Source organism: Rousettus aegyptiacus, unplaced genomic scaffold (genome assembly GCF_014176215.1).
Source record: "Rousettus aegyptiacus isolate mRouAeg1 unplaced genomic scaffold, mRouAeg1.p scaffold_m13_p_11, whole genome shotgun sequence".
Classification (NCBI taxonomy): Eukaryota; Metazoa; Chordata; class Mammalia; order Chiroptera; family Pteropodidae; genus Rousettus; species Rousettus aegyptiacus.
The window spans coordinates 86,113,743-86,137,409 of NW_023416286.1; positions in this window are offsets into that span (position 1 = coordinate 86,113,743).

The window sequence follows — 23,667 nt, forward strand, 5'->3', positions numbered from 1 at the left end:
TATATATTTTTATATCCTTTTACTTTCAAATTTATTTGAAGTGAGTTCTTGTAGACAACACAGATTTAGGTCTTGATCTTTAATCCATGCTGCCAGCTTCTTCACCTCGAAGTCTGGGATAAAGAAAAGGAAGCCCAAGAGACTCATCAACATGACATAACTTGTATACCAAGGACTTAATCTAGTGTGTTTCCTTCTCCCCAACTTTCAGGCTCTTTTTGTTCATAGCATAAATAAGGAGTAGAGAAAAGTATGTCTACTCTATCTTTGCAGTAGCATACAAAATGCTGAGTAAAAAAAAAAAAGAAAGAAAGAAAAGTTTTTTATCATGATGATGGTGGGTACAGAAAAATCCTGCTATTTTTATCTCATTACTCTATTGTATGTGATATAAATTTGGAATCTAGACAAGTAAGAGAAAATGACCGTATAGGACATATGTGTTGGTTGTTGGAAATATGTGATTAAGCAATATGCAATCATCCTAAACTCTCTGGAGCACAAATATATAAGCCCATCTGTAGAATGTTGTACCAAGTAGGAGGCATTAAAATATAAAAAAAAGAGAAAAAACTGAAATTAACTGTGGTTTAAATCATATGACAAGAGATTATCAGGAGCAAGTACTCAAAGGTAACCTGTCCTGAAATTTTTTTTTTTTTTTTGATAGCTCAACAACTGTCATCAATGACCCAGGCTTTTCCTGATCTTCTACTCTGAATTCCCAGTATGTCCTCTTTCAGCGTCAGGTTTCCAAACTGACTGCTTTGACCAAATATTCACATCCTACAAGCACACTACGTTCAAAGGCAGGAAATGAGTGCAAAGGTTGTGAGATAAGATCATTCATCTTGTGCGTTTCTCTCCTGCTGGGAACAAAAATCTTTAATGAAACATAAGTAAGCCAATGTTACATAATACCTAATTAGCCAAAACTGAACTGAATTCCAGTTGCAAAGGAAGTTCTGGGAAAAAACGTATCGGAGAAGAAAATACTGGGAGGTAGGTGTGAGAGAATATGTTTGAAAAGGCCTATAATCTGTACTTGCAATGCTTGATAATCAAGAGTTTGGCACAGTGCTAATGTGACTTATTAGACGTCCCATTTTACTAAGACCTAGGCTCATTTCATTACTAATATTTCTAGGTAACTGTTATCTAATATGAATTCAAGTATTACTCAAATGTTATAATAATTATTTAAAAAATTTATCTCAGCACAAATGTTAATACATAGATGCTGAGGTGAAATCATGTCTCATAGTGAGGATTTCAAAATGTATTCTGTGAAATCTTAATCCTATAATAATTTACAAGAAAATAATTTTCTGACCACAAATAAATTTGGTAAATCCATCAGACTCTACTGGTCCTTGTAGATTCACTGAAGATATATTAAAGGCTCTGAGAAGTCCTAAATTTTTTTTAAAAAAATGTTAAAATGTGTTTAGTTCAGTATTTTCAAAATGTGTAACACTTTTCCCACAATTAAACTTATTCATGTACAGAAATTGTATTTTAGAAAAAGTATTCTGAGAAAACATGTTCTCTGCCATGAATAAACTGTTCCAAGAATATAAAGTTAGTCCGACTGAGTTTACCTAATGCCATCATCTTTAATATTTAAAATAGATTGACTCCCTAGAATATCCTTTATTTGTATCAGCAACAGTGATTCCATGCATTGCTATTTAGAAAACTCTTTTTTTGTTTGCATTCTCTTATTTGATCACAATAACCTTGTGATGTAGGTTTTATTACAATCATCCATTTATAGATGAAGAAAATCAGCAAGGCCAAATAATTCATTTGCTTACACTCAGCTGAGTGATGGAGCCGCAAATAGGACTTAGATTTAAATGTTTTCCTCTACAACTTACTACTGGCTATTGAGCACATTATTTAACATCTTTGAGCTTAGGTTTTCTCAGCTATAAATGAAGGATGATTGTGAGGATTCAAATAGCTAACGCTTAGTAACCATTTAATGAAGGCATAGTGGAGATTATTATTATTATTACTTTTACTATACTATTACTATTACCATATTCATGAGTGCACTGTAACTATATCTTAGAGTAAAAATCATTTCGTTCAGTGAAAAGATTTGATTTCTATTTTCACATTCCAATTGATATCAGGCTCCTTTATAATCTACATGGACAATAATAAGATCCAGTGGCGTTTCTAGACTTCATCATGCCTTTTGTTTTGACACATCACCTTTCCATATTTTCTTCCCTCAATGTAAAATTATATTCCATTACTTGTTCACCTAAAGAGCTGGTGCTCATCATTCGAGATACATCTCCAATGCCATTTCCATTGTGAAATTTTAATTTTATTTTCCAGAACTCCTCTCTGAGTTCTCTTCCATATCTTAGCATAAATATTATATTGTACTTTTCTATTTACTGTTTCCTCACTCTTTTGTAAACTTTTTGAAAGCATGGTCCATGGTTTATTCATGCCTGTGTTTTTACAGTCTGGCAACATACTGAGCATATGATATGTTTGTTACATGGCATGTGCTATTTTGTCTTTCATAAAACATACATCAAAAATATTCACCAAGTTCTACAACCATGCTACCCTGAACAAGTCCGATCTTGTCTGATCTCGGAAGCTAAGCAGGGTTGGACCTGGTTAGTCCAAGGTTGGATGGGAGACAACCTTGGAAGACCAAGTGCTGTAGGCATAAAATATAAAAAAATAAGGGACTATAAGCTGACAAGGTCCTTGAAATCTGTGAGGTCAACCAAGGGTTGCCTCACCTAAAAAAAAAAAAAAAATATATATATATATATATATATATATATATATATATATTCTGTGTTTTTTCAAACATATGGTTTCGGCATTTTTTTATTTAAAAAAAGGACATAATAGAAAGTTTAGATATTCATCATTAACTAAAAAACAGTAAATTCTAAAACTGTATCATGTTACTTACGAAATCAATTAAAAATTAGTCATTTGCCTTAAATAAGAAAGTAACTGTTAGAATACCTTCCAGATATTTCTATCATTGGCAACTGTGGTAGCAAAAGTTTGTTGTTGTTGTTGTTGCTGTTGTTGTTGTTGTTGTTGTTTTTGTGGTGGGGGGAGCATAGATGCATGTAAATATTTTTATTCTCTTCGGTTTCCCATGAAAATAATCTCATTGTTACTTTACTCATTCCTTTCACAAATTGCTGTGGACATTTCTACTGTTGAGTACAGATTAATTTTAGATTATTGAGCCAAAAATATTACTTTCAGTCCTTTTGGCCAAAACTTATGTTTCCTTCTGTTTCGGAAATGCTTTTGTAAAGTGTCTTCTCTTTTCATTCTTTAAAGGCTGTCTGAAATTTCCTAAGAGTTACTGAGTGGTCCTGCATTTATATCTAAAAATCCCGGAGACATTCTGACTTCCCAGGACAACTTTACAGATTCAATACACAGTGTCCAAAATATAGAACACTTTTGAACACAACTGGAAGGTTGGGATTTTAGATCACAGTTGTCTTCCAGGTGGCCTCTAAGAATTTGCAAAAGTTTCAAAATGAACTTAATTGTAGATATTTGAAGGCTGTTTCATGTTATGCCTTCTGACTTGAACCTGGGAAAAAGCTGTTTTTAAGATGCCGTATATATCAAGTAAGAACTGCACATTATCATCGACATTATAATGAATCTATCATTTTTGAATACATAGCTTCTCATCTGTAATTCTTTTCTGTGAGGTCCAGGATCTTGCTGTTAGTCCACTGCCATTCATGTATTAAGGTATAAATGAGATAAGAACCTAAAAATAGTCTATTCTAGAGCTGAAATAGAGTTTGCATGTATTGGAAAAATACCTTGCCCAGAAGCATTAGAAAAAAATATGCATCTACCCAATTCTTAACCTCCCAAAAGAAATGAGAAGGCAATCTCCTGTTCCTGACAGAAAAGAAAACAGATGAAAAGAGAGAGGTCTGTTTCCATTTCTTCAGTGTTCTTAGAGTCAATAAAACCACACAGAAATCTGTGACAGAATCAGAGCAAAGGAACCCTTGACAGCATAGCTATAAAGAACGTCTTCTCACTCATGAAGATTCTGGTCTCCCAAAGGTACCAGGAAAACACAGAATGCTACTGGATAGAAATTATTAGAATTAAGAGGGTGAGAGATGTCTCTAGAAACATCTATGGGTGGATGACTGAAGACTAGGAGTTTTTCCCCATGTCTTTTGAAACAATTCAGTGCCCTATAAACATAGCAAGACTTTAACGAGGTGGAAAAGTTTGAGATTAATTTCCTACTAACTCAATGCAATGGGAGTTTCAAAGAGAAATTAAACCAAGTTACAGGTAACAAAGCTTAATATTTTTACACACATGTGTTGTAATGTGTATAAAAATATTTGAATTAGCCCAAGATTAAGATGCATCCTCTCTCTCATGTGAAGCTGCCAAAGGCAAATTCCTTTCTAGGAATATGAAAAAATTCTTTCTGGATCTTGAGAAAATCATACTCACATGTATGTGTTTAAGAGTTCAAGAAATAAAACACAATTTCTTTGTGTTGATAATTTAGTATGGATGCATCATTTATCTATTAAATTAGATTTTAAAGGGACACTTGTGGTACTGAGTAAAAAAAAAAAAGAGTCACAAATGTCAATTTTCAAGGTGGTGTAAAGACTTTCCGAGTGCCATCCTCAACCAACCAGTAGCTAACGAATGTCCCAGGCATCAAGCTGAAAGGGTTAAGCTCTAGTGATTTAGTTGAATTATCTCAGAAATAATTTTGCAATAGTATAAACTATCTTTTGAGAATAATCATTGAATTTTCTCAGATAAACTGAGAAAGAATAATCTCTTCCATTTTCCAGTCTTAGAGTCATTGTAGGTATACTGGCTAGCTTAGTAATACTTATTTTGGAGAATATTAGAGTTGATAGTAAGAGGCACTGGCTTAACATGATATGTTCCCTGAGTAATAGAAGCCAGTTGGCAACTGTGATAAATAGTAGAACTTGTGGCTGAGATCTAATTAGTAAATAGCCTTGGGTGATTGAGGCAAAGTTTTAAGTGGTAGAAACAAATGAACAGCAGTGTATGGTGTTTTTATTTGATATTCAAAAATTTACCTGCAGCCTAGTTTGCCTCACTTCATAGAGGTTATCACTCAGCTCAATCTTCAGGTACAGATTCAATGTGATCACTAGAGCACTATTCAGAAATTTCTCATATCAGAATATCCAAAAGCAAAAAGGAATTGTCAAAAAGCTGTCAATAAAGGTATGTTTGTAGAGCCAAGTGAAAGATCATTATCTTGGCCTACCGTACATCTCATAGAGGCACTAGGAAGTATTCCCATCGAGGAGATTTCTGTACTTCCTAGATCCACGACAATATATAAGAGCCAGAGATTGATTGATTCAGACTCTTTAAATTAGAAAAGAGTTGTTTAAAGAAGGGAAAACAGCTTTGTCAGATATAAACTATGGGTTGTCTTTGATTAAATAAGAAATCTTATTATTGACAAAGAATGATCGTTTACCATGAGAATGACATGGAGAATGGTGGGTCTTAGCCCTGTAACTATAATTAGGAAAATTCTTGTTGAATTAAAACGTGCACAGAATATTTAAGTGTGAGTCCCAAACGAATAACTTTCTAGGGTGGCCGGTAGCCAGGAGATCCAAGGGGCTCTGGGCTTAATGACTTTAAGAAATCACTTTTGAAGTTTAATATACCTATCCCCATAATATATATCTTATTTGAATGAACAACAACTAAGCAATAAGAGGACCCTTCACATTTGTTGCATCTAGGTAATGTTGCATCTGTTCATGCCTATTTTGCTGGAATTTCTACATCCTTTACAAGTCCTGCTGCTTGAACAATATGTCCTCTTTTGTTTGTAGCCAACTCCATTTGGCAAGCAGTGTCCTGGCCATCTGCAATTGATGCATAACTAGTTTTGTTAATCACTCCCAATAGCATTTGCTATATATATTTTTTTCATTTTCAATTAATTGGTCCCAGGTCATTTCATCTTGCAGGGAGCTGCATTTACAGGTAGCTAACACAACTAAGATGACTGACACAAGCTGTTGGATACCTGAGCAGTGAGCACATCACCAGAATGAGCATGGTACATTAAAGAGCTTTGTGCTGAGCTAAAATGAAATCCAAAGCATTGACTGTGTCTTGTATTTTCCACAAACTGCAGATAGAAGAAAACAAAAAAATCAACTATCACAAGCACAGTAAGAGGTCCCTATATCCTTGAATCTAGGTGACCTTCCTGGTCAAGAGTCTAATAAAACTCAAATATGAGCGTAGGTATTCATAGAAAGGTGATAGGGGAGAAAGAAATACTTTGGATAAATATTGTATCATCACACAGAAAATTCATTTCTAGGTCTGCTTTGGATTTTTGCTTTTGTGCTTTTAAAATTCTTAGTGACATGATTCTTGAGGGGACAATTCTGTTTATTTCCTCATAGGCCTTGAGGACAGTGCAATGTATCAGTGATCAGATGGCTAAATATACTTAGAAAGCAAGAAATGACCAGAAATATATGAGGATACAAGGAATAATGCAAGATAAAACTTCATGTTTTTAACATCACGAGGAAATGTTCAATATAAAGGACAATGGACATAATGATTGATTAGCTGCAACAATGCTTTATATACATATAGAAATTCCATAATGTTAAAATGCATTTAAAATATTCTATTTAATGATATCCTCATAATAATTCAATGAGGTGGGCAAGTATCAATATTTTGTAAATTAAGAGATTGGAGTTCGAACAAACAAAAAAAAATCGACACATTCAGGATGATATGGCAGAGAAACAGAGGATTGGAATTAGTCCCCAGGCCTCAGCTCCTGAATTCTGCCCCTCATTTTGCACACAGAACACACAGTTTTTCCTGTAAGTATATGCCAATGTTTGCGTCAAAGTGATAAATATCTAGGAATCCAGAATACTTCTAATTGGTTTAGAATAAAATTTAAATTGTATCATCCTACTTTGTGTCCTTAATATTTATGTCACTTAATTCTCATATGACCCTATGAATCACAGGGTTTTTGAAAATTTTCCATTTATCACATGAGGAATATTAGACTAGAAAAGTTAAGAGTGTAAGTTGTATAGCTAGGAAGCAGCTATACAATTTGCAATTCAAGCAAAAATCCATCTTTTTTTTAATATTCGATAGTCATTTTGCTTTTCTCTTTAGTACCTATGTGAATAATTTATGAGTTGTTTTTAATAAAGTTAAAATAGTGACTACAACTGATATATTTGGCAATAATATGACTTGTTACAATTTGCCATCAAATTGCATATATATAAGAGTAAAATAAATCTCTAGATCTAACACTATTTCACCTTCCTAATTGCTCAGAAGACAATAGTAAATGAGGAAAACGCAAACATTTTTCTTCACTTAAGTGAAAATTGAGACATATCTCAATTGCTTCGTCTTGTCCTTTCTGGTTTCCTTTGAACAAAATTATAGCTATTTGACGAGTAAAATGTGGAACATTATGTTTGACATTAACTGCTTAGCAAAGAATTTAGAATTAAATGAATTTCTTAATGTGCAGGTCTTATGGCCAGTTACAGGGGTATAGAGAAAGCAATGAAAAGAATACATAATTTTCAAATAAATAATTTAATAGATTTTTGGAATAAAAGAAAAAGTGGCATAATAAGAGACCAGAAGATATTTTGACTGATCAGCTTTTTAATGTGGAATAAACTTTATGCCATTCTATTAAGGCCAATAAACTTGCTTAATCAAAAACAAAAGCAAATGAAAATAAAAAAGTACTCTCTATGGAAGAAGAATAATTAATTATAGATTACTGAACACCTTCGGCAGATATGGTAGAATTTCATGTATTCGTTCATCAAATACTGATTATGTGCCAGGCACTACTCTTGCTGCTTAGGATACATAGTGAATGAAACATTCTAGAACCCTTTCCTTGATGAGTTCACATTGTAAGTCCTACGACAGTGCCGTTCAGATGAGAGATGATATCTGTACTTTATGCAGGCTAGGACATTGCAATTTTTTTAATGCACCTCACATCTCTGCAATACAGTTCTGAACTGCATTCACAAATTTGATTGCAAATGCATTCTAAATCCTTTCTTGCTTCCTCCTGGAGACCTTTCCAAAACAGCTCTTATTTGCAGAACTGGGTTAATTTATACGTTCTAACCTCCATGTCAAAAATAACTTGGTTCTCTTGGGTGAAAAGGAAATCTCGCCAGGAGTGACCTGCCTCTTTATCTTCATCAAGGGGAATTCTGAAACAACTTGAGATCTTTTACTGCCAGCAGATCCCTGTAATAATGTAGCATTTCACAGGATTTCTGCAATAACTATCTTTGGGTCTTCTCATAAGAGCCCTATAATAGCCATAAATATTCCTCAGGAGAGCAAGAGAGAATCTGAAAGGCCTATAATAGCTATCATAAATGAATAATAAAATGTAGAAAGAACAAGCCACCATGAAAATGGCAAATGAATATGATGACGTGTGTACTGTACTTGAAGTAATTATTGGAGTGTTATATTTACAGAAATTCTCCACAGTTTTTTGTGGTGTCTGCGAAATTTAGCAAGAGCAGCATATACTGTAAAATTGGTGGCAAGAGAAGTAGCTCAGCAGAATGAGACTTCACAAACTTCTCTTTATGTATCTCTTAGAATTAAGTCAAGTACAATCATCTTATTACACTGACTTCTAAAATTTATCAGTCTTAACAAGTTTTGTGCACTCTGAGCCTCCAAATAAACTTTGCTTATGTGCCCCCCCCAAAAAATATATATATACACACACATAAATATATGTGTGTGTGTGTGTGTATGTGTTATGCCAAATAACAGAACTTTTGCACTCTCATTAGAACTCATCAGGTAACTGGAAAGGACCTTCGACCCCTAAGATGAAAATGTGTTTTGTGTGCATATGGGGGAGGGTAGGAGAGTATATATGTTAAAGAAGGAAATTTAAAAAAAAAAAAATCACTGCATGGCTCTCAGTTTAAGAAGGGAGAAAAAAAACGCATGCAACTTTGTATTGTACTTAAAAATTAAAAGCAATTTTCAAAATTCCACAGGAAATAGAGAAGTAAGACACATGCTTTATGCAAAGGAAGCATGTAAATATTTCCAAAATAAAAGGTTGTTTGTCCTGCCAGGAAAAGAAAATTATAAAGGAACAGCTATGAGAAAAAAAAAAAAAAAATCCTGGAGACCTTGAGAGGAATCATTGAATGGAGAAAAGAATCCTTTTGAAATGCTGGAGTGAAGGTAGCACCAATTCTCATTAGCCTGCAGCATGCTGTGTTGAAGTCTTATGGGCCTTTTCCCCAGTTTAATGGTTTGCATATGGGGACATCTTCTTTTCAAATGAGAATTAATCATGAAGTAACCTGTGAGGAAACACCTGATCTGTAATCATCTCTCTTTGCTTTCCAGAATTCTTTGTACATTAATTAAAAAAAAAAAAAAAAAAAAAAAAAAAAGACGCTTAGAAAATACCTTTAGAACTAGAAATGTCCTCTAAGGAGTTCTTTAAGGCAATTCTCTTGGTTACAAAGTCTTGAACCCCAGAAACTATCTTTGGCTCCAATCTAATTTGTTGCCAACCAAAGTCTCTAGCATCTGGACTTCCTTTTCCACGTCCCTTGTTGGCCCATTTAGTAGGTTCTTTTATGTGGATTCCTACAAGAATGGTCTTGTTCTCAATCCATCTTTCCTGTGGAAATTAGATTAACGTTCTTCTTCTACAAATTTTAGGAAGTAAAATTCTTATCCTCTAATCTCTCTGCAACCTGTTTAGCCTCATTGTTCAAAATTGCACTAGTTCAAAATCATTGGCTTCTTGATCTGATCATAAATATGCTTTTGCTCACTTTTTATTCGACCTTTGTCTTACCTATATGGTAGTGTAGGTTCGACTCAAATTCTCTATCATCTATGAACCCTTGGTTGACTATAGCTACTGAAAACAATTTCTATAATGACTGAACCATTCATCAGACAAAATTATTAACTGTCTCACATTGCTTATATTTGTGTGTATCTTCTAAAGTATATGGTTTATTTCTGGAAATTTTATTTTGGTAAAACACAGTATTTTGTCTATAGCTGATCAGATTTAACAGGGTTTTTTTTAAGGGCACAACTTTTAATTTATTCAAGGTAGGAGAAAAAATTTGAAGATATGATGGTATAAATTTGATTTCTATTTTCGGTTCACGGTAATTAACTCAGAAGTCCGGTTATAATGGAAACAAACAATTGGCTACTTTTTAAACCTAAAAACTTGACATAGACTTCCCTATTTAATGTACTTACGCTCATGTACCTGACACTGTGTAAGGACTATGTATTTCTGGGGCCTCTTATTAATGAAGCGTAACACCTAGCCTCTTAATAACTCTTGTCTTATTTACACAGTGAACACAAAGTTTACTGCTCATTCTATAACATAAGACTGTTGAGAGAAACAAATGTAATAACTAGTGTCAAATTAATTTGAAAAGTGTATGCAAATGTGAGATTTTTTTATATGCTGGTGCATGCCTTTAGATTTTTTAGAATGCTCTGATGCTGATGAATTGATGTGCCATTCAGTATTTTTATTATACAGTACTCTTAAGGCACATTTCTAATTATTTTTTCTGTCTTGTTTTCCTCTATTGGCTTTTCAAGATGTATTGGATGCATCTGGGGCTGAAACAATTACTGTTAAAGTATTATATATAACTTAATCAAACAGAATGGTTTTGACAATCTTAATTGAATTCATTAAATTCATGTCCTGTCCTATCATCAATATCTTGCAGAGAGAGCAGATCCAGGCTAGGGTGTTCCTTATTTGAATTATCATTCTTTACTCTTCTACAGTATGACCATAAAGTCTGAAAACAAAGATTAAACATTTTATCAAGTTTACAATAAAATATCAATAAACCTTGCATTATGCATATAACTAAATTATCAGACTTCTTGGCTATGCTATATTTATGTCCCAGTGGTGTCCAACAATGGGAATTGTTTTCTACATGATGTTTATAAAGCATATTTTGATAAATGTTGAACAGACTGATGAATGGGTCTACAAAAGAGAAGCTAAGAGTTCTATTATTTCTGTCTCATTTTCCATCCTTCCAAAACCAGTTACTCATTCAATGTATTCTGTGTTGTAGAAATAGTAGTATGCAGTCTCTTTTCTGCAACAAATATTTATTTTCCCATCCTGTGGTTAGCACCAGCAGAGTTCCTGATCATACCATATGCATAGGTAAGCTATTACTCCAGATGGAAAAACAGAATTTATTCTTAAAATCCCAGTTTAAATCTCAGCAGTTTTTTGAAATTTTCCTGGCTTATCAAGCAGACTTACTGATTCTCACTACTTCACTTATATATTTGTCTGTAGACTATATGCATTGCATTATAATTACCTTGACAATAAGTATAACTGTTGTGGACATTAGTGAGTTTTATGAGGTCGGGAAATTTGATTTACTTTGGTGTCTCTGAATCCCAGCATCTATTCTGGACAACTGGTTAGCATGGGGCAAATATTCATTAAAAGAAAAATAATTCTTAGGTTGTTTGTAGGTAGATGCAAATTGTATTTACTTCGTTAAACTGTAATCTCTTGGAAAATCTATTATTAAAATTGAAGATTACTGTAAAAGTTATATCAAAATCTACCTTTCCTTTTTTCATATGTCTCAAATCAAAGATCTGTTTTACTCTTTGCTCTTTTTCAAATTTTAGTTGCCATAATAATATGAATCATGACGCCATGGCAGAGGTAAAGTATAGATGACAATTCAGTTAAATGTACAGAGGCTGTTTCCTGTGTTTCTTCATTCTTTCTTGCACGCTGACAGAATTGACCAGAATACATTTAGACAAAGATTAGTTGACACCTGGGGGTGAATATTCTCAGATACTAGACTTAAAGCAATAATACACTGGACAGTACTTGGCAATTCATGGATTTCAAAATGTCATTCTGTTCACTGCCCCAACAAGAACTGATTCTGGAGAAAACTATTTCATAGATAAAAACTTGTCAACTTTTACCGTTCGTCTCACATTCTCACATATGCAAGCTTCTTCTTTTTTTTTTTTGCCTCGTCATCAGCGTTCACTTCCATCCTATCAGTGACTTGTTTTCTCATTATTGCTACATAGCACAAGCAAAATATACTATGCAGCATTTTAAAACTATACTAAAATGGTTTAAAATATTATGTTTACCTGACAATTGTAATTGTAATAGACTCTTAATCAAAGAAAGAAACCATTAATGCAAGAATTTCAGGTATCAATTAGAAAGAATTGGAGGTACCTGGAAGAGCCTGAGTCTTAGCAGTGGTCCTGTAGTTATAGCACATGTGCAAGCCATAATTTTACTTATAAACACAGAATTGTTTGACTGAATCAGTAGAACCCGGGGGATGCTGGACTCAAAGAAGGCGGGTGAGGCCCAGGGCAGTAGAAATGAAAAGGATTTCCTTAGCCTGCTTGCAGGACAGGTAAAGGTTCTTCCTTTTCTTCACATTAGCTGTTCTTTCCTAGATGAAAGAAGAGTAGCGATTTCTTCTTTAAAGAGATTGAATAAACTGGGTTTCGTTAAGTCAATTAGTTTTGAAATTGGCCATTTAGTCAAGCCCTTCTGATTTTGGCATTGACGGTTTTCTCTAGATTAGAATTTGATCCTGTTCACTCTTTTTAAAAATGTAGTCTTGAAGGAAATAGATCATCAATTTAAATTAAGACTTCTCATAGAAAATATTTCTAAAACAACAATAAAATATTAAAACAAATAAAGCTACTCCATGGAGTTCACTATTTTTCTCTGTAGCTGTTCTTAAAGTACATCTCCCTATTAAGAGGCAATGAAATTATTAATGCCAGAATCAATAATAATTCCTCATTGTGAGTTGTTATATAAATAATTAAGTGGCAGCAATTTTAGCTCACTGTTTTAATTCGAAGACATGGGCATTATGACAGTTAACAATTCTATTTTTTATAAGGTAAGAAAATGCAGCAACAGAAAAATGGAGCGTCCTTTATGTATTTTGTTTTAATTGGTGTAAAATGAACTGCTCATTCTCCTAGTTTATTTCAGAGTTGTATTCTACCAACAAATAACTCACTTTTTTTATGACCTAATCCAGAGTTATAAGTAAAGGAAACATATTCAGAAATGCTAGTTGGAAAAACCATTTCTGCCTCTTAATATTTAATTTCAAATCATATTAAAAATCACATGTTATCACACGTACAACTTAAATTGACTAAATCTTGCTCTAATAGTAAAATTTTAAATTTACACTTTGAGTCACAAGTTTTTATTTTAACTTAGCACTTGAGGCTTAACTCAGATTCAAAGTGTATAAACCCAACTGCTTCTCCCGGTTGGCATTAACTTGAGCCAACACCAAGTACAGACTAATTTTTTTCCAAATAAGACTAAAGAGTTATCTGGTATCATAACATTTCATATAATTGGCAAAGAATGATACAGATAAAATCTCTTAAAGTTTGGTTCAAAAACCCATTTAACTCACAGGTCAACAATATAACCTGTCTTTAATTATGGACAGCCCTAGAGTAGAAACCCAATTTGTTGGAGCTCTATGTATAGATGCAATATTCCTACTCTCCTGATATAAAGATTCAAATTGTCAAAAGTAAGCAGAAATGATAGAAAAAATAAACAGAGTATTTAAAATATTAACTAATATGTACAATTTGGAATAATTATATATACCTCTAATATAATGTTTCAAATTATTTGAGTTTTATTAGGTAGAATTTATAAAAGACCAATGCTTTCAACAACTGTAATATACTTTTTTTACATATTTAATTAGCATAGTTCATTTTGTGATATTTCGTATCACAGAAAACATTAATTTTAAATTTGAATGTAGACACTCGAGTTCTTAAATCGTATTCAAATATGCTGCCTCTCAAGTTCCACTTTTTTGTTCTATACAAATATGGTCAATACCACACACGCCAAAAGCAAAGTTACTAACTAGTATGTCACACATTAAGCAAAAACATTACATTTTCTAATTTAATTATATCACACATTTAAATTATATTTTGAAATCTAAAGGAAAGGAATATAAATTTTAAAAGTCTGAATAAATATTTTTTATATAAACAATGAGATTAATAAATTGTTCTTTCACCAAAAAGATGCAATGGCATGTTCGATCTCTATATTTCGAGAATCAAGCTTTGCTATTGTTCTGTTATCCTTGTTGTTGGATAAGATTTAAATATGCTTCTGTTGGGACAACATCAATGGCAATAATGAAGTAAGAACTTCCAAAAATCTGTTACTCCATAATAACAATCAGATCATCAGGGGGAAAAAATGAATTTTTTTCAGAATTTTTAAAATTAAGTGAAAGCTTGCAAAAATCTGCAGTGCTCATTGAGAAAAAAAAATGCTGAATCTTGGTGAAAACAGTGAGATTTGCGGCATTTTAATTGCCCTATTCCTCTTCCTCTCACCCCAGCTACACAGTACTCGTGAATGCCGAGAGCTCTGCAGCTGCGTGCTAGCCAGCAGCGCAGACACCACGTAAAAAGCAGATGGAGTTGGAACTGCTCAAAATCCTCATTCCCAGAGAGCTGTCAGCCTTTGCCCTGTGTGGCAGTTCCCTGGGAACCCACACTCCTAGAGGCCGCATTTATTTCGCCTGACTCCAACGGTTCTGTGCAAAGAGTCCTTTCCTCTGGGCATTTGTAGAGAACAATCAACAGCAACTGCTTAACACTCAGCTGTCTGACATAATACCAGTTGGGGCAAACAAGGATTTGACCGAAAAACTTAAAAAGGAAAGCTAGAAAAAAAGATATCCTTAGAGAGTTTGAAAGCTTTGACGTATTCAGGGAAATAGAAAATGTAATACACATATGTACACCTGTGCATGTACCCAGTAAAGACTTGAGGAGGCCCTGAAATCTCACTTCAAGATAACAATGAAGCTCCTTGTTAGTAAGAGATGAAGCAAAGGCAGAATTATAGACTATCTGCCTAAGAATTGAGTGTCTGATCCATCATGCACCAAGAGCCTCTTTGCAAAGACCTGGAGACTTATTTCAAGACTTTTGATGTAAAACAATCTACATAGTCAAGAAACTAAATAAAATAAACTCAAAGACATCCATATCCAGACACATCATAATCAAACTACAAAATGACAAAGACAAAGAGACATTCTTGAAAGCAGGGAGAGAAAAGTGACTCATCACACAGGAGTGTTTAATACAATTCACAGTCAATTTCTTATCAGAAACCAGGGAGGCTAGCAGGTAATGGGATTGCATATTCAAAATGCTGAAAGTGAAAAGATAGGAAGCTAAGCTTCTATATCCAGGAAAATGATTCTTCCAAAGTAAAGTAGCATTTAAGACATTATATATAAGGAAAAACAAAGTTTGTCACTATCAAAGCTATACTACAAGAAACGCTAGAGGGAATCCTTCGGGGTGAAAGGAAAGAACATGGAACAGTAACTCAAATCCATAAGAATAAATGATGTCTGATACAAGTAATGAAAGTTTAAATATAAAAGACTGTTTTGTTAGTAGTTTTTTTTTTTTTTCTTCTATATGATTTGAAACAACAGTCCCCAACCTATTGGTACCACAGACCATGGCTTCTATCAGAATCTATTGCCCGATGATCCAAGGTGGAGCTGAGGCTGTGATGCTGGCTGGCACTGGGGAGTGGCTGCAAATACAGATGAAGCTTTGCCTACTTGCCAGCCGCTCACCTCCTGCTGTGTAGCTGGTTCCTAACAGGCCAAGGACCAGAACCAGACTGAAGCCCTGAGGGTTGGGGACCCCTGATTTAAAATATAACTGTTCAAAGCAATACCTACAAATCTGTTTTGATGGGTATATAGCAGACAGAGATGCAATCTGTACAACAATAACAAAAAAGGAGGGGGTAATGGTGCTATATAGAAGCAAAGTTTTTGTATAAAGTTGAAATCAAGTTGGTATTTATTCAAACTAGATTGTTACAATTAATAGGTTAATTGTAATTTTAAGGGAAACCACTAAGAAAAAAAATTATAATCAGTGAAACAGCAAGGATATTAAAATGGTATGCTAGATAATGTCTAATACAAAAGAAAGAAGGAATGGGGGATTAGAGGAACAAAAAGCCACAGACCTATAGAAAGCAAATAACTAAAAGGCAGACATAAATCCTACATTATCAGTAATTATGCTGAATACAAAGGGACTAAACATTTCAATATAAAAACAGAGACTGGCAGAATGGATTATGAAAAATATAATCCAACTATATACTGTCTGCAAGAGATAAACTTAATTTCAAAGACACAAATAAGTTGAAAGTAAAATGATGGGAGAAAATATACCAGGCAAATAGCAACCAAAAAACATCTTCAGAAAGTATAGGCTTCAGATGGAAAATGTTGCTAAAGAAAGAAAATACTGAAAAAATTTAATCTATCAGGAAGTTGTAACAATAATCATTTACATAATGTTTGTAACAGTAGAGCCCCCAAGTATGTAAACTAAAAACTGACAATTAAAGGAAAAGCTAACAGAAATAGAAAATTGAGCAGGAACAGGCAGAGACTTCAATACTCCATTTTATTATATATAGAACATTTAGGCAGAAGATCGGCAGGGAATTCAAAGACTTGAAGAATACTATACAACAGTTAGAACTAGCAGGCATCTATGAAGTGAGCATCCAAATATAAAATCATAGGTTTATGGTCAATTGATTTTCAATAAGTATCCCAAAACAATTAAATAGAGAATGAATAGTCTTCAGTAAATGATGCCAGAATAACTGAATTTGGATCTCTACCTCATATTTTATACAAAACTCAGCACAAAATTTACCAAAACCTAAATGTAAGAGCAAAACTATAAAACTCTCAGAAAAAAAATACATGCAAATCTTCGTGACATGGAGTAATCAATAGTGCATACATATGACAACAGAAACAAAAATGACAACAACGAATATAAATTGGCTATGTCAAATTTTAAAACTTTTGTGGTTTAAAGGACATCATCAAGAAAGTGAAAAAACAATGTACATAACAGAGATTAACATTTGCAAAACAAATAAAAGGAACTATAATTCGGAGTATATAAAAAGCTCTTACAACTCAACAATAAAAATTAAATAACCTTTAAAAATGGGAAAAGTTTTTGAATATACATTTCTTCAAAGAAGATATAAAACAGTAGATATGTACATGAAAAGATCCTTAACAACAGTAATCTTCAGCAAAATGTAAATCAAAACCATGATGAGAGATCACCCCACATCTACTAAGGGGCCTATTTAAAAAGTTAGACAGTATCAGTGTTGGTGAAAAGGTGATTGAAAAAAAGATTCTTAATACACTGTAGGTAAGAATGTAAAATGGTACATACAATTGCTTTGGAAAACAGTTTGATAGTTGATCAAAAAGTTAAACACACAGTTACCACATGACCTAACAATTCCATTCTTCATATATACCCAAGAGAATAGAAAACATAGGCTTACGCAAGAAATTTATATAATTATGCACAGTAATATTATTGACAATAGCCAAAATGTGTCATAACACAAATATTCGTTAATTGAATAAAGGATAAGCAAAGTGTGATATAGCTGTATGATGAAACATTATCCAATCATCATAAAAAGGAACATGCTACCACATGTATGAATTTTGAGAGCATTATTGTAAATGAAAAAGCCAAAGACAAACATGGCATACTACATGATTCTATAATTGTAAAGTGTCTGTAATAGGTAAATCCATTGAGACAAAATAGATAAGTGGTTCCCAGGGCTGAGATAAAAGAGGGTGGGGATTAACGGCTAACTGATACAGCATTTATTTGACGGTAAAGAAGATTTCTTGGAATTTGATAGTGGCGATGGTTACATGCGTTTCTGAATATTCCTAAAACCCTAGTTGTCTACTTAAAAAATGCTGAATGTTATGATATGTGAATCATGTCCTAATAAAAGACAATTGTAAAAATTCTGCTTTTTTTTCTCTCTCTCTCTTTAAAAGCTCTGTAGTCTCATTCTTGAATTTTTTATTTTATTAGTTCGGCTGTGGATTGTTCTTATCAGTCCAAGGTTAAATTTCCTAATCGACCTCAAAATTATACTAGCATGAGAGTGGAAGAACAAGGGGAAGTGAAAGAGATAGAATTATTGGATTTAAATGTATTTAATTCACATAATTTTTAGCTTCATAAAATTCACTTGGATAATCGTTCTGCCTTTCTGGCTAGAAATACAAAAACACATTCAAAAAGAATACTCGAATACGAACTCTTCATTATACTTTTACCAGTAAATGTTCCTTCATTTCTATCAAGTACCTTTTAATTTTTAGAACTGCACTGAGCAGGAAGTTCACCACTTACCATGCATGGCTCTTAGGAATTGAAATGTGGCATATATGTAAAATACACGTGGGCTTTTGAAAGACACATGAAATGCAACAAAATAACAATAAAATTGATAGGAAATGTCTCATTAATAATTTTTGACTTAACATGTCAAATTGATAATATTTTTGATGTATTGTGTTAAATAAAACTTTATTAATGTTAATTTATCCTTTCTTAAAACGAGCCACTAGAAAATTTAAAATTACCTACGTGGCTCTTATTACATTTATATTGATCAGCACTTGTTAGAAGAACATCTTCCCACACAGACAATCGATCTTGAGACCTAAAATGTCTGAACATCATTCTTAATTCAATAAATTTAAAAAATGTGTATGTGGCTCTCAGCACTGCAATTACTTTTAGAGTGAACAAATACATTTATTTATAAAACAAAGAATGCCTCACACATGATGATGGAGTTACTTACAGTTATGAATATTTTAAAATTATCATTGACCCTTTATTTCCTCCAACTCATACACTTTATTGTGAACTCCAAATGAATATTTCTGTATTTATATATATATACATATATATATATACATATATACATATATATATATGTATATATATAACAGCGCTACTCTGTTGGGTTCTGTAACTTTAGGGGTAATATTAGGGAGATGTACGATATTTGATAAACTTCTAACTTACTAACAAAAAATATAGTCATTCATATTTTTGAAAAGTGTGTTGAATTCTCTCTACTTCCCACTCCACTGTGTACTTCCTCACTACGCCATCACCATGGGAGCCTGATCTCTACCTGACCACATCACTGAACTTCCTGTGTGGTTTGACCTATAAAATTCCAAGAAGGAAGAAGGAGAGAAACTCTGGGCATTTATTTTCCTGTTTCTCTCACTGTCAAACTCAATTTGAACTTGGCTGTTTCTCTGCCTCAGACCGCAGGCTGAAAGCAACCTCTGTTTTATACCTACGGTTCTCTCAATAGGATCTGGTAAAGACTGCGGCTGTCAAAGGCTTCCCAGCTGTGTTAGTGCTTCATCCTTCCTTGCTCCCTTAACCTTGGCCTACACTTCAGTACAGAGTTCCTGCCTTAAATTCTCTTTAGTCACCTGTCTGAATACACCATCTATTTCCTTCCAGGCCCTTGACTGACACAGAGAGTATCCTGTCTACGCCGTATCTATTATTGTGACAGTGGACTCTTCTAAAGACCCAGTATATTTAGGAATAAACTGAGTGGACTTATCTTCTAAAGTGTGAGAGATTGAACTTCTGCTCTTAGAGTTTTTTAAAAGATACCTGAAAAGTTTTATGTCTAATTTTTTTTTCCTCTAGGTCCTTAATATAATTTTGTAACTCCTCCTGGCTACTCAAAGATTTAATTTTATTTTGGTAAGCTTATTTTCCCACAGAAGCTGTACCTGGCCAGGATGGAAGTTTTCTATGTTGTTTCTCATGCTTCACCAAATATTGTTATCTTTTAGATAAGTGGTCATCAAATATTTTTGATGGTGTACCACTAAAATATTTTTCAAAAGCGACGTACCTCATCACATATTTTTAATTTGACACTTAAAATATTTTATCTAGAGTTTAAATATAGCTGCAGGGGATGTTATTTCTATATATTGTAAACTTAGATATTTTAAAGTATTGCTTTCACATCATTTTATTGTATATGCTCAATGGTATCAGACTACCACAGGAATTTGATATCATTATCATCTCATTTAGATATTGATGAAAAAGCATATCATCAATAAATGAAAATTTTACATCATTTTTGTCTTTTCTTTGTATTCATTTCCATTTCACTTCTCTCACAGAATTCTAACTTAATGTAGTATATTTTTATTCTTGAAAGTATTCGTTGATCCTCTTTTGTACTTCACTGAAGAAAAAATGTATATATATATAAAATAATATTGCAACTTTTCCTTTCTAACATGAGCTGTTGGTTTGAGGTCCAATTTGATCGCAGATCAACAAAAACATATCAAAATGGTAACATATCATTATAAACATAAAAGTAAAATTGTTTAATTATGCACACATTTCTTAATGAAATAAATGTGGTTTCATTTCTCCAATTATTTTTTATATCTCTATATAACTATTAGTTGTTGCTAGAAGAGAAATAATTTAACCTTAATTCTATCCCTTTTTTGTTTTGTTTTTAGAGATTTAAACATTGAGAAACTTGTTCGCATAAATAATTAATGAGATTAAGAGCTATGTTATATCAATATCCCTCGACCCTTTGACTGCTGAGTGTCAAGGACTCAGCTGACCTGAGAGAGAAAGAGCTGAGCTGGCAAGCGTTCGAGTTACCATTAAATCAAGAAGTCAAACCCGAAAGGGTTAAATCTTTGTAAATCCCTTATCGAGATGGTATAAGGCAGGATACAAAAATGGGAAAGAATCCATTCTCCCGCTATCCACAGAACAGGTGCAGGGTCGCTGGGTCAGTACAGACTTGGGCTGTCACATCACTGAGGGAGCTCTGATGAAAAGACTCTCTCTGTTTATGGGCAAGGAGGGATGGGAGAGAGGATGGCGGGGGGAGAGTGAGGGGGTTGGGCTAGGAGTAGAAAAGTATTTGGTACTAAGAGTGGGGAAAGTGTCTTGAAAGTTTCTCCTTTCCCCTCACATAACGAGTACTCAGCAGAGGAGCCTGAAGATTTCTGTCCAAGGCTTCTGATAAAAAGACATAGGAATGCATGCTCCAGGAGCTAAGAATGCAAATATGCGAAGAGCATGTCTAGCCAGTGAGGGGATGGTTTGAGTTCTTGACTGCAACTCCCCTCAGAGGCTGCAATGCATGGACCATGTACCAAGTCTCAAGTGGGAAGGACACCATTTTCCCATGAGGCCTGCCAGATGAAGCCTTTGTAACTGCCTATGGTCACATCTGAAAACATCACACACAGATTTTTAACCAGGAGCCAGACTCCGAAGTTATATGTTAAATATCTCAAACTGACCTATTATCAAAAGTTATGCTTAATGAAATGTTAACTGAAAAATGGATTAAATCATCTTTCAACTATGTCGAAAGCAAAATTTTTCCGTTGACAAATATAAAATGTTTAGCACCTGTCTTGCAAAGTATTTGCTACCAAGAGGTTAGAAAAATTGGGTAGGAAAGAAAAAGCAAACCTCAGTCAAATGAGGTGACTTCACAGTCAGATCAACTGGGATGTGAAACTCAACCCCTTTGAACTTTTACCACTTCTAAAGTCTTCAAAAGGGTGTGCACACTTGGTTTGAAGATTGATGTGGTAATCACATAGGAATAAATGGAAGAGCCAGAACACAAATCCTGGCAACGTGCCTGAAGAATCTAAGTTCTTTACCAAATGCTACTCCCTGAGGTACAGGTTTCAAGATAGGCCCTCATGATGATTTGACCACCTATAAATATAAAGATGCGTTTTATTTCCCACACTCGCTTTCTGAGGAAGTTGCTGGGCTCTATCTAATAAAATACGGATATAACTCAGAAAAATAATGTTCACAATGACAGCTGTGCAGCAGATCAAGAGAGCCACAAGTCCAGCTTGGAACAAGGAGCGAGGCAACAGCGAAGTTCACCATTGAAGGCATCGGTAGATGGTGCTGGCAGAATTAAATTGTCTCCTGTGAGGAAATAAAATGGTGTCTTTACTGCTACAGAAAAGTCTATTCGGGTGGATTCAATGTGAAATAAAAAATTGTATACATTTTAGAAGAAAATAGAGAAAAATAACTCGATATCCTCAAATTAGGGGATCATGTTTTAAAGAAGAAACAAACAAAAAAGAGCACATACTCTTAAGGAAAATGGCACTAAATGTTAAAAACTATATTTAAAAGCAAAAACCTGTGTTGACCAAAAGTCTGTTTTAAATAAGAGAAAATAAAGCCATATGTAAAAATGTGTACAAATTGAATAAATACATATTATTTGTGTGTGTGTATATAATACATTATAAGACAAAATGACTATACTCACTATAAAAAATGATCAAATATATAAAGAAGACATTTGTAGAAGAGGAAACCCAAATAATACTGGTAATCAACAATATGTAAACTATTGAGCAACAAAGAATTTGCAGTTTCAGAAGATTTTATATGTCAAACAGCTTCAGCTCTTGGCAAGAATTTGGAGCAATGGTATGTCAGTTGTGAAAGTATAAATTGTTGAAAGCAATTTGGTAAGTAATCTGGCAGTACCTAGGAAATCGAAGATGTATGCATATGTCTATGACCCAACAATTATTTATATTTATGATTCATATTCAGGATATATTTATTCTGAAACTAACAAGTATACATGTATAAAAGTGTCCCTTGGAGAAATGTTTATAAGAGAAAAAAAAAAACAGAAAAATCTTAAATATACATCAATTTAAGAATAGATAAGTAACTTGTAAGATCACGGAGTAAATACTACTACATAGCTGAGAAAATAAATGATCTAAATCTAGATATAGTAACATGGATACTCTTAAAACAATATGAATTAAAAAATCTAGTGAATGGTATGCACAGTGCGGTAACATTTAAAAAAAGTTATAGTACGTAAAAACATGCTATATGTTTTTAGTGACGTATGCATGTGTAGTGATCTGTTTATTTCAGAATTCAGGGAAAGAATAAACCATACATTCAGAATGGAAATTAGCTCATACTGGTGGCAGATGAGAGAATGAGGGTTGGGAGCTAGCGAATGATACCCAGAGATACACAACTTTATTTGTACCTTTTATTTCTTAACCCGGCTTGTGGACTCTTGTTCTCTACATCATCGTTCATACGGCATTAAATACAGTTGACCCCTGAAACACGGGAAGGCCAGTAGCACGGACCTGGCGCAGTAGAAAATCTGCCCATCAGTTTTGGCTCTGCCTTGGCCCTTCACATTTGTGGTTCAATCAACCGCTGAGCTAAAACAGTATTTTCAATCTGCAGTTGGGAATACGAGTTTGAAAGATACAAGAAAGAATGCAAAAATACTGTTTTCCATCTGAGAGGTTGAATCCTCACATGTGAAATACATGGATGCAAAGGGTGGATTGTATTTATTGAAAAAAAAAATGCCACTTGTAAGTGGACCCATATAGTTCACACCCGTGGTTCAAGGGTCAACTTGCAATGGTCCTAGAAGGTTGTCCTTTGGAAAAAGAGTAG